Source organism: Pongo abelii, chromosome 17 (genome assembly GCF_028885655.2).
Source record: "Pongo abelii isolate AG06213 chromosome 17, NHGRI_mPonAbe1-v2.0_pri, whole genome shotgun sequence".
NCBI classification, from domain to species: domain Eukaryota; kingdom Metazoa; phylum Chordata; class Mammalia; order Primates; family Hominidae; genus Pongo; species Pongo abelii.
The window spans coordinates 27531889-27541912 of NC_072002.2; positions in this window are offsets into that span (position 1 = coordinate 27531889).

Sequence of the window (10024 nt, forward strand, 5' to 3'; positions counted from 1 at the left end):
TAAGAGGGCACTACTCTGTATGTCAATTTAGTTTTTAATTATTTTTTTAAAAAATGAAAAACTCTTCAACAAGTAAGTATGATCAAAGGAAATATTCAATAGCATTTTTATTAAAAAAAAACCTCTGGATTTTTGTTTTTAGAACATGATACAATTTTTGATTAAACCTCATATCTGGTCTGGTTCCATTTCCTGAAACACCCCTAAAGTTGCTTATAAACTATTTTAGGGGACTTTACATATTTTGATTGATTACTTAATGAACAGCATCAAATATTCACCATATTATTATGATTAAAACCTATCTTGAAAAATAGCACTTTGCTATATGGCTCCTGTTTCAATCAGGTCTTTTTTAGCTTTGGCCATCCACATTCATTCTGCCTCCAGAATCCATAGACTACAGCCCACGGGCCATATCTGGCCACAGTCTTTTGTATGGCATGTAAGCTAAGAATAACTTTCACATTTTTAAATGGTATAAAAGAATCCAGTAAATATTATTTTGTGATATCTGGCAATTATATAAAATTCAAATTTCAGTGTCCATAAATAAAAGTTTTTTTTTTGTTTTTTTTTTTTGAGATGGACTCTCACTCTGTTGCCCAGGCTGGAGTGCAGTGGCACAATCTCGGCTCACTGCAACCTCCGCCTCCCGGGTTCAAGTGATTCTCCTGCCTCAGCCGCCCGAGTAGCTGGGAATACAGGCACCCACCACCATGCCCAGTTAATTTTTGTATTTTTAGTAGAGACGGGGTTTCACTATATTGGCCAGGCTGGTCTCGAACTCCTGACTTTATGATCCACCCACCTCAGCCTCCCAAAGTGCTTGGATGACATGCATGAGCCACTGTGCCCAGCCAAATGAAAGTTGTAATGGAACACAGTCAGTGTATCCATTTATATTTTGTCTATGGCTGCTTACATACTACAATGCCGAGTTGGGTAATTGCAACACGGACTATACGGCTCAAAAAGCCTGAAGTATATGATCTACTCCTTTACAGAAGAAGTTTGACAACTCTTGCTCTGTTCTGTTGATTTTTTTCAGGTAGAGAATCCCATCTGCCTCCCCTTGTTTGCTGCCCCCAGCACTAGTTACCTTTAAGCCTGAGCTCAGCTCCTCACACTCTGTGGAGCTTTTGTTCATATTGTAAGTCCACACTGAGTTTTCCTTTTCTTAATGTCAATAAAGCTGTTCCCAAACAGACAGGCTGCAACCCGGGACTCGTGGTAACCAGCCCTTAAGATGGCCCCAGTGTGCTAAGGTTGGTGTTTGTGACCAGAAGAATTTAGAGAAAGTGATTGTCATTCCTGAGATTCCATTATAAAGACACTGTTGCTTTCATTTTGGTCTCTGTCTAGCAGTCTCATGCTTAGATGTCTCTGCTTAGGGAAACCGTGTTGTGAGCAAACCGACAGAGGGGGCCATGTGGAGAGGAAGCCTCCTGCCAACCCCTTGCAAGTGAGCTTGCAAGTGGATCCTCCAGCCCAATGTCAAGAATTCAGAGAGTATGGCCCCAGCCAACAGTCTGAGAAACCCTGGCCCAGACCATCCAGCCGGGTCGTCGCAGATTCCCAACCCTCAGACAGCATATAAGAAAATAAATATTTGCTCCTTTAAGCAGCTAATTTTGCAGTAATTTGTTATACAGCAATAGATAACCAACACAGACCTCAGCCAGTCTGGTATTGTCTACTGGGGCACTATCTTTCTTCCCTGGTCTGATATCCCCAGTCTGTTTCTAATTTTTTTTTGTTTTTTTGAGGCTCACTGCAGCCTTGAACTCCTGGGTGGGCTCAAGCAATCCTCCTGCCTTAGCCTACCACATAGCTTGAACGACAGATGCATGCCACACAGCTGGCAAATTTTAAGAATTTTGCTATTGAGATGGGGGTCTCAACATCTTGACCAGGCTGGTCTCAAACTGCTGGTCTCAAGCCATCCTACTGCTTTGGCCTCCCAAAGCTCTGGGATTACAGGCACGAGCCACCATGCCCAGTTTGTTTCTGGTCTTTTTTGAGGTGTGATTTTCTTTCTCTTTTAAGACCCTGCCTCAGCTGTGGGACTTGGCTGATTTTCTTTTCTTTTTTTTTTTTTTTTGAGACAGAGTCTGGCTCTGTCGCCTAGGCTGGAGTGCAGTGGCGTGATCTCCCCTCACTGCAACCTCCGCCTCGCAGGTTCAAGCAATTCTCCTGCCTCAGCCTCCTGAGTAGCTGGGACTACAGGCCCACGCCGCCACACCCGGCTAATTTTTTGTATTTTAGTAGAGATGGGCGTTCACCGTGTTGCTCAAGCTGGTCGCGAACTCCTGAGCTCAGGCAATCCTCCCACCTCGGCCTCCCAAAGTTCTGGGATTACAGGCGTGAGCCACCGTGCCTGGCCGGTTGAGTATTTTTTCTTAACTTTGACCTTTTGCTTTTCTCCTCCGCTAGGATCCAGCCTCTCCCCTTGGTTGTTGCAGTCCCTGGCTGAGGCTTTACAGCCTAGCACAGACTCCTCAGTTCTCTCCAGCCCCAGACTAGGAATTCAATTCTAGGTTGTGGATTTCAAATGTCAGGTAGCCATTGGTGTCGAGGTCTCTTGATTAATATTTTAAATACGAAAACAAGGCAAAAAATTTCCCAGGGGAAAACACTAGCTATGTGTTTTTGAATATTCTTACTATTCATAATATCATTGTCATATTTTAACCTGTCACTTGAGGAAGATAAGGATTATAAGAACATGTAGAAGCATGGAGGAAATTTAGGAAATCTGATTTATACCTGATAAAAATGAGGCCCCTGAGGTTATGTGAAGTTCCCAAGGTCACTCAATGCTATGAAAGAGCATTTAAGTGGAACAAGTATGTCAAGGATAATGGAAGCTGAGCAAGGATCTTTTGGGGAGATGGGTGGGGCTTCCCTGAGGACGGCTATCATGCCTTTCTGTATGAGTGAGTCCTAGTCCAGTTACCACAGGCTGGATGCCGAATGCAATGAAGCAGCGATATGACTCGAGATGTTGTTTCTTATGTTTTTATGTTACTTTTAGGTATGACACAAAGTCTGGATCAAATAGCAGCTACTTGGCTGGGCACAGTAGCTCACGCCTGTAATCCCAGTAATTTGGGAGGCCGAGGCGGGTGGATCACCTGAGGTCAGGAGTTCTAGACCAGCCTGGCCAACATAGCAAAACTCCTTCTCTACTAAAAATACAGAAATCAGCCGGTCGTGGTGGCGGGCCTCTGTAATCCCACCTACTGTGGAGGCTGAGGCAGGAGAATCGCTTGAACCAGGGAGGCAGAGACTGCAGTGAGCCGAGATCACACCACTGCAGCACTACAGCCTGGGTTACAGAGCGAGACTCTGCATCCAAAAAAAAAAAAAGCAGCTGCTAGACCCGAGTGCCCAGCCTCCATAGGAAGATGTAAGAGTCTTTTTTGACGGATGCTTAACTGTCTGTTTGAGTCTATGAATCTGCATTTCTTCCAGTGCTACACAGAGAAAATAAGGCCTAATCAAGTCTGGGGAGGAAAAAATTCAAAACACGCTGACAGAATGTCTAGGAATTGATCAGAAAATGTACATAGTGAAAGGATTGGAAGTGAAATGGGGTGAGGGAGAGGAAAGGAAGCTCTAGTGTTTTATTCTACACACTTTATATTTTTGCATCTTTTACAGTAAGAATGTATTTGAGCATTTCTTGTATAATTTTTACAAGGGTTTATGAATTTTTACCAGAAAAGTAGGCCTACTGGTCGTAACTATTTTAGAAACTGAGTTTAAAAGTGGAATTTGTGAATGTGTATGGCACGTATGGAGCTCAAATAGTTGTCCCTACCGAACAAATAAGCACGGGTTGATGATTGCTATCATACAGGAAGAAGCTAAAGCAACCTATAAATCAATCCACATGTCTTGACAGAAGTGAAAATCAAAGGCAATAAATTCAACACAACCAATCCCGGGAGAAGAAACGGGGTTAAGTTATGGCTTAAGAGATTTGAATGAACTGTAATGAAGGGCTTCTTTATGGTAGAGCTATTAAGAGCAGGGAGGAAATTTAGTAACAGATTATTCAGGCAAACTGGGACTCTTTTCCCTTGGACATTTTACAAATGGAATTAAAAAGCACTTGTTTCTGACTAATTAGGAATAGTTCAGCTTGCGGGTTGAATTAGTTATTTCTATTTGGTTACAGAGAAGAAAACTAATAGCAACTTTGGTAGTCGCAGTCAACGTGCAATCATTTTAAAATAAAATAAATTTGGAGATAAATCTGTGTGTTTTAACTGCCTAAATCCTGGAAAATAAATTGAAATTTAAATGGCATATTCCTAATAATATCTCTACTTTATCACACACCTATGGTTCAAGTTCAGATCTTCACATCTTTTAAATGTTTTAAAACTTAGTTATAATTTTAACTTTAAAAATAATGGACACTTTTTTTTTTGAGATGGTGGGGTCTCACTATGTTGCTCAGGCTGGACTTGAACTCCTGGGCTCAAGTGATCCTCCTGCCTCAGCCTCCTGAGTAGTTGGGACTACACATCTGTGCCACCACACCCAAAGACACATATTTTTGTGTGATTAAAAGAAAAAAGGTAGATACGAAAGCTATAAAGAAAAAAAAAAGTATTTCCAGTCAATAATATCCTGGAAAGCTTAATACAGTAACATCTTACTATTTTGGACTAGTTCAGAGAAAAAAACAAAGGATTTTATTTTAAATGATTTTAATATCTGAAGGTAAATATTATGCATAGCATAACTAGGATTAAAAAAAGGGTTGTTTTTTAATGAACAAACAAGTTATATGACTCCAAAAATATGTAAGGCAAGCTTGCTTTTATAAATATTTTAAGCATTTTATGTTGATTAAGCTTTTAATTCATACTAACAGTAAAAGAAGACTGACTTGTTGAAGAAAATCAACCCCTGTCTACACTTAATCACATTTTTCAAATAATGGACTCTGTACTACTGTGGTTTTACTTCCTTGTCTTCTTTTTCCCTGTGAAGTGACAATCTTAGTTTCTGACTGTCGAATTAAAAGAGGCAGAGACAAAGAAAGGAACCAGAGCAAACACTGTGCATAACTATGCAACGAGAGCAACGAACCAAAATGCCAGCAATTAAATATTGAGACGAGTTTTCACACACAATAAATTATTTGGCATAGGTGATTTGCTTTAAAATTCATCCCTCAAGGAATATATTTATCACTTTCCAAATGTTTATGTCCAGGTCAAGAAAAGCTACAGGATAAAGGAAACATAAGTTAATCCAAATATCATATTGAAATCCCACCTTTAAAAATGTTAGAAATTATTATTTTATTTATTTATTTATTTATTTATTTATTTATTTATTTATTTTTTGAGACGGAGTCTCGCTCTGTCGCCCAGGTTGGAGTGCAGTGGCGCGATCTTGGCTCACTGCAAGCTCCACCTCCTGGGTTCACGCCATTCTCCTCCTTCAGCCTCCCGAGTAGCTGCGACTACAGGCATCCGCCACCATGCCCAGGTAATTTTTTTGTATTTTTAGTAGAGACGGGGTTTCACTGTGTTAGCCAGGATGGTCTTGATCTCCTGACCTCGTGACCCGCCTGCCTTGGCCTCCCAAAGTGCTGGGATTACAGATGTGAGCCACTGCACCTGGCCTAGAAACTATTTAGAATAATGCCTGTATTCATTTGAGACATTTTCCAATCCTTTTTTTGTATTGTGATTTTTAGATGTGATATTAACTTACCTGTTTAATTTGCTTTAGTTTATTTTAAATTATTAGCTCAGTAGCCATAGTAATATTTAAGGATTAAACTATATAAATCATAGGATTACGAATACATTTTTTTCTTTTATACTTTTATATGTTTTCTGACTTTTAAAAAAGGTAATGTGCACCTATTATTTTTGTAATAAGAAAGAAACTCCATGTTATGGATTTAAATATGTTGATTCAGAACCTTCAACCTTTCCAGGACAGGGGAACTCACTAGCTGTGCCACACTGAAATCCTATCTTGAGAGAGATTTTGAGGATTCTGTATAACCATCTTCCCCAAGTCATGAGGTAACTAGACAGGATGGGAAGGCTCTACACAAGAGTGAGCCCCCAACCTTTATAAGATATGCCTTGGAAAGCCAGAGATCACTCCTCCATTTCTCAGAGACTCCATGAGCCAGGAAAAGGAAAGATCTGGCCAAGTATTACCGCCATCATCCCCTTCTCCTCCTCTTCCTCCCCCTCTTCCTCCTCTTCTTCCTCTTCCTCCTCCTCCTCTTCCTCCTCCTCCTCTTCCTCCTCCTCCTCTTCTTCCTCCTCCTCCTCTTCCTCCTCCACCCTTCCTTCTTCTCCTCTTCCTCTTCCGCCTCCTCTTCCTCTTCCTCCTCCTCTTCCTCTTCCTCTTCCTCCTGTTCTTCTTCCTCTTCTTCCTCCCTCTCTTCCTTCTTCTCCTCTTCCTCTTCCTCCTCTTCTTTCTCCTCCTCCTCCTCTTCCTCCTTTCTCCTCTTCCTCCTCCTCTTCCTTCTCCTCCTCCTTTCTCCTCTTCTTCCTCCTCCTATTCTCCTCCTCCTCTTCCTCCCTTCTTGTCCTTCATGAGGAGATGAGAATTTTTTTAATTCTATTGGAAAAATAATACAAGCAAAAAATTATGTATGTGTGTACTTATCCATCCATCCATCTGTTCATCTATCCATTTGTCCATTTATCCATGTATATTGGTTGCCTCAAGGAGGGGGAACTGGGTGGTTGCTGGGGAGGGAGGAAGATTTACTTTCCACTGTATACTCTCTTGTAACTTTTGACTTTTCTGCCATGTTCATGTAATACCTATACAAAAAAATAATTTCCTAAGGAAAATTACAACATGAGACAAAAATTTTTTTCAGAATAATGATGTAAGAAAACCAGCTACGATAAAGTTATAAGAGGACTGTTGTGAGCACTTCCTTTACACATGTAGACTTATTTACCCCTACCAGGTGGGTACTGTGAGCAGCATCTCCACTTTACAAATATAAAATGGGAGAAACTAAGTACCTGCCTATATACACACACACAGACACACACACGGTTTTGTTATTGCCAAATAATCTTCAAAATTAATTGTGTAAGATTATCTCTTCCCCAAATTTGCATAAGTATGCCAGTTTCCCCATACTTTGGGCAATACTTTTATATTTTAACCACTGAATAAACCAATATACATCAAGTTCTATTAGACATTAGCCTTCCCAACTAGATTTAAACAAACAGACCAACAGAGCTGCTCACAAGTAGTGAAATTGACTTACTAATGATTTACTTCAAGGTTTCTACTGACAACTCAGTAATGATGTTAATAGCTAACGAAATCTTCAGTAGCAAGTTACCCAGCTAGATGGAGAAGGATGAGGGACAAAAGGTTGGTGACACTCCACTAACACACTCATACACAAGAGACCAGGACTCCTTTATGTGCTCCTATTGCAACACATGACTTTCTCCCATGGCACTTATCACTGGTTTAACATTTTCGCTTGTGTTTATGATCCCTTGATTTGTGAGACCTAGAATTGAAATATCCATCTTTTCTAGTAGATCATGGGCTCCATGAGGGCAGAGCATTGTGATTTTGTTGGTCATCTTATTCCTGCACCTGTCCCAGGGGCTATCACAGGTCTAGACAGATGGATGAGATTTTCAACTTTTATCCTGTGTATCCATGAAGGCTCTTTTGGTTGCAGGTGCAGAAGAAATCATCCCCATCATAGACAGTTACACGTCACATAGCTCGAGAAAAGGCTAGAGTCTGAGCACATTAGAACCCTTGAGTTTGACTCTCCTTGGACAAATACTATGGCTTTGTTGACAAGTGGGTTTCTCAGCACTCTTGAAACTAGCTCTCTAAGTTGACAACTATATTCAACACCACAGAATACTTTGCAGTATTGTAACCCCTTGCTATGATGAGATATTATTAGGAGTTACTATGATTAAAAAATCCATTGCAGGCTGGGTGCAGTGGCTCACACCTGTAATCCCAGCACTTTGGGAGGCCAAGGCTGGTAGATTACTTGAGCCCAGGAGTTCAAGACCAGCCTGAACAATATGGTGAAATATCGTATATTAAAAAAAAAAAATTAGCCGGGTGTGGTGGCATGCACCTGTGGTTCCAGCTACTCAGGAGGCTGAGGTGGTAGGGTCACCACAGCCAGGGGAGTCAAGGCTGTAGTGAGCCGTGAACATACCCTGAACTCCAGCCTGGGTGACAGGGTGAAACCCTGTCTCAAAAAAAAAAAAAAAATAATAATCCATTGCCAACAGAATAGAGAACCCAGAAATAAAGCTGCACACCTACACCAGTGCACACCTAGTCTTCAATAAAGTTAACAAAAATAAGCAATGGGGAAAGAACTCCCAATAAATGGTGCAGGGATAACTGGATAGCCATATGCAGAAGATTGGAATTGGACCCCTACCTTTCACAATATACAAAAGTCAACTCAAGATGAATTAAAATTTTTAATATAAGACTTCATGCTGTAAGAATCCTAGAAGCAAACCTGGAGGCCACCATTTTGGACATCAGCCTTGGCAAATAATTTATGACTAAGTCCCCAAAAGCAATTGCAACAAAATCAAAAATTGGCAAGCAAGACCTAATTAAACTAAAGAGCTTCTGCACAGCAAAAGCAACTATAAACAGAGTAAACAGACAACCTACAGAATGGAAGAAAATATGTGCAAACTATGCATCTGACAAAGGTCTAATATGCTTATAGATTCTTATAGATTCTGGATAGAATCTATAAGGAACTTAATTCAACTAGCAGAAAACAACTAACCCCATTAAAAAGTAGGCAAGGAACATGAATAGACATCTCTCAAAAGAAGACATACAAGTGGCTGACAAACATGAATAAAAGTTTCCACATCACTAATCATCACAGAAATGCAAATCAGAACCACAGTGAGAAACTGTCTCACATCAGTCAGAATGGCTACTACTTAAAAATCAGAAAAACAGGCCGGGCATAGTGGCTCACGTCTGTAATCCCAGCACGTTGGGAGGCCAAGGTGGGGGGATCATTTGAGGTCAGGAGTTCACGACCAGACTGACCAACAGGGTGAGACCCCATCTCTACTAAAAGTACAAAAATTAGCCAAGCATAGTGGTGCACGCCTGTAGTCCCAGCTACTAGGGAGGCTGAGGCAGAAGAATTGCTTGAACTCAGGAGGCAGAGGCTGTAGTGAGCGGAGATCATGCCACTGCACTCCAGCCTGGGCAACAGAGTGAGACTGCATCTCAAAAACAATAATAATAACAATAATCAGAAAAACAACTGATGCTGGCAAGGCTGCATTGAAAAGCAAACACTTATATACCATTGGTGGGAATGTAAGTTAGTTCAGCCACTGCGGAAAGCCATTTGGAGATTTCTTGAAGAACTTAAAACAGAACCACCATTTGACCCAGCAATCCTATTACTGGGTATATATTCAAAAGAAAACAAATCATTCTACAAAAAAGGCACATGCACTTGTACGCTTATCGCAGCACTATGCACAATAGCAAGATATGGAATCAACCTAGGTGCCCATCAACAGTGGATTGAATAAAGAAAATGTGGTACATATGCTCCATGGAACACTATGCAGCCATAAAAAATAACAAAATCATGCCCTTTGCAGCAACATGAATGTAGCTGGAGGCCACTATTCTAAGTGAATTAATGCGGGAATGGAAAACCAAATACCGCATGTTCTTACTCTTAAGTGGGAGCTAAACATTGGTTATCCATGGATGTAAAGATGGCAACAATAGACACTGGGAACTACTAGTAGGGGGAGGGAAGAAGGGAGGCAAGTGTTGAAAAACTAACTGTTGGGTACTATGTTTAGTACCTGAGTGATGGGATCAGTTGAACCCCAAACCTCAGTATCCTGCAATATACCCATGTAGCAAACCTACATATGTACCCCCGAATCTAAAATAAAAGTTAAAAATATTTTTTAAAATCCATTGCCTTTATCACTACTCCCTTCCCCAT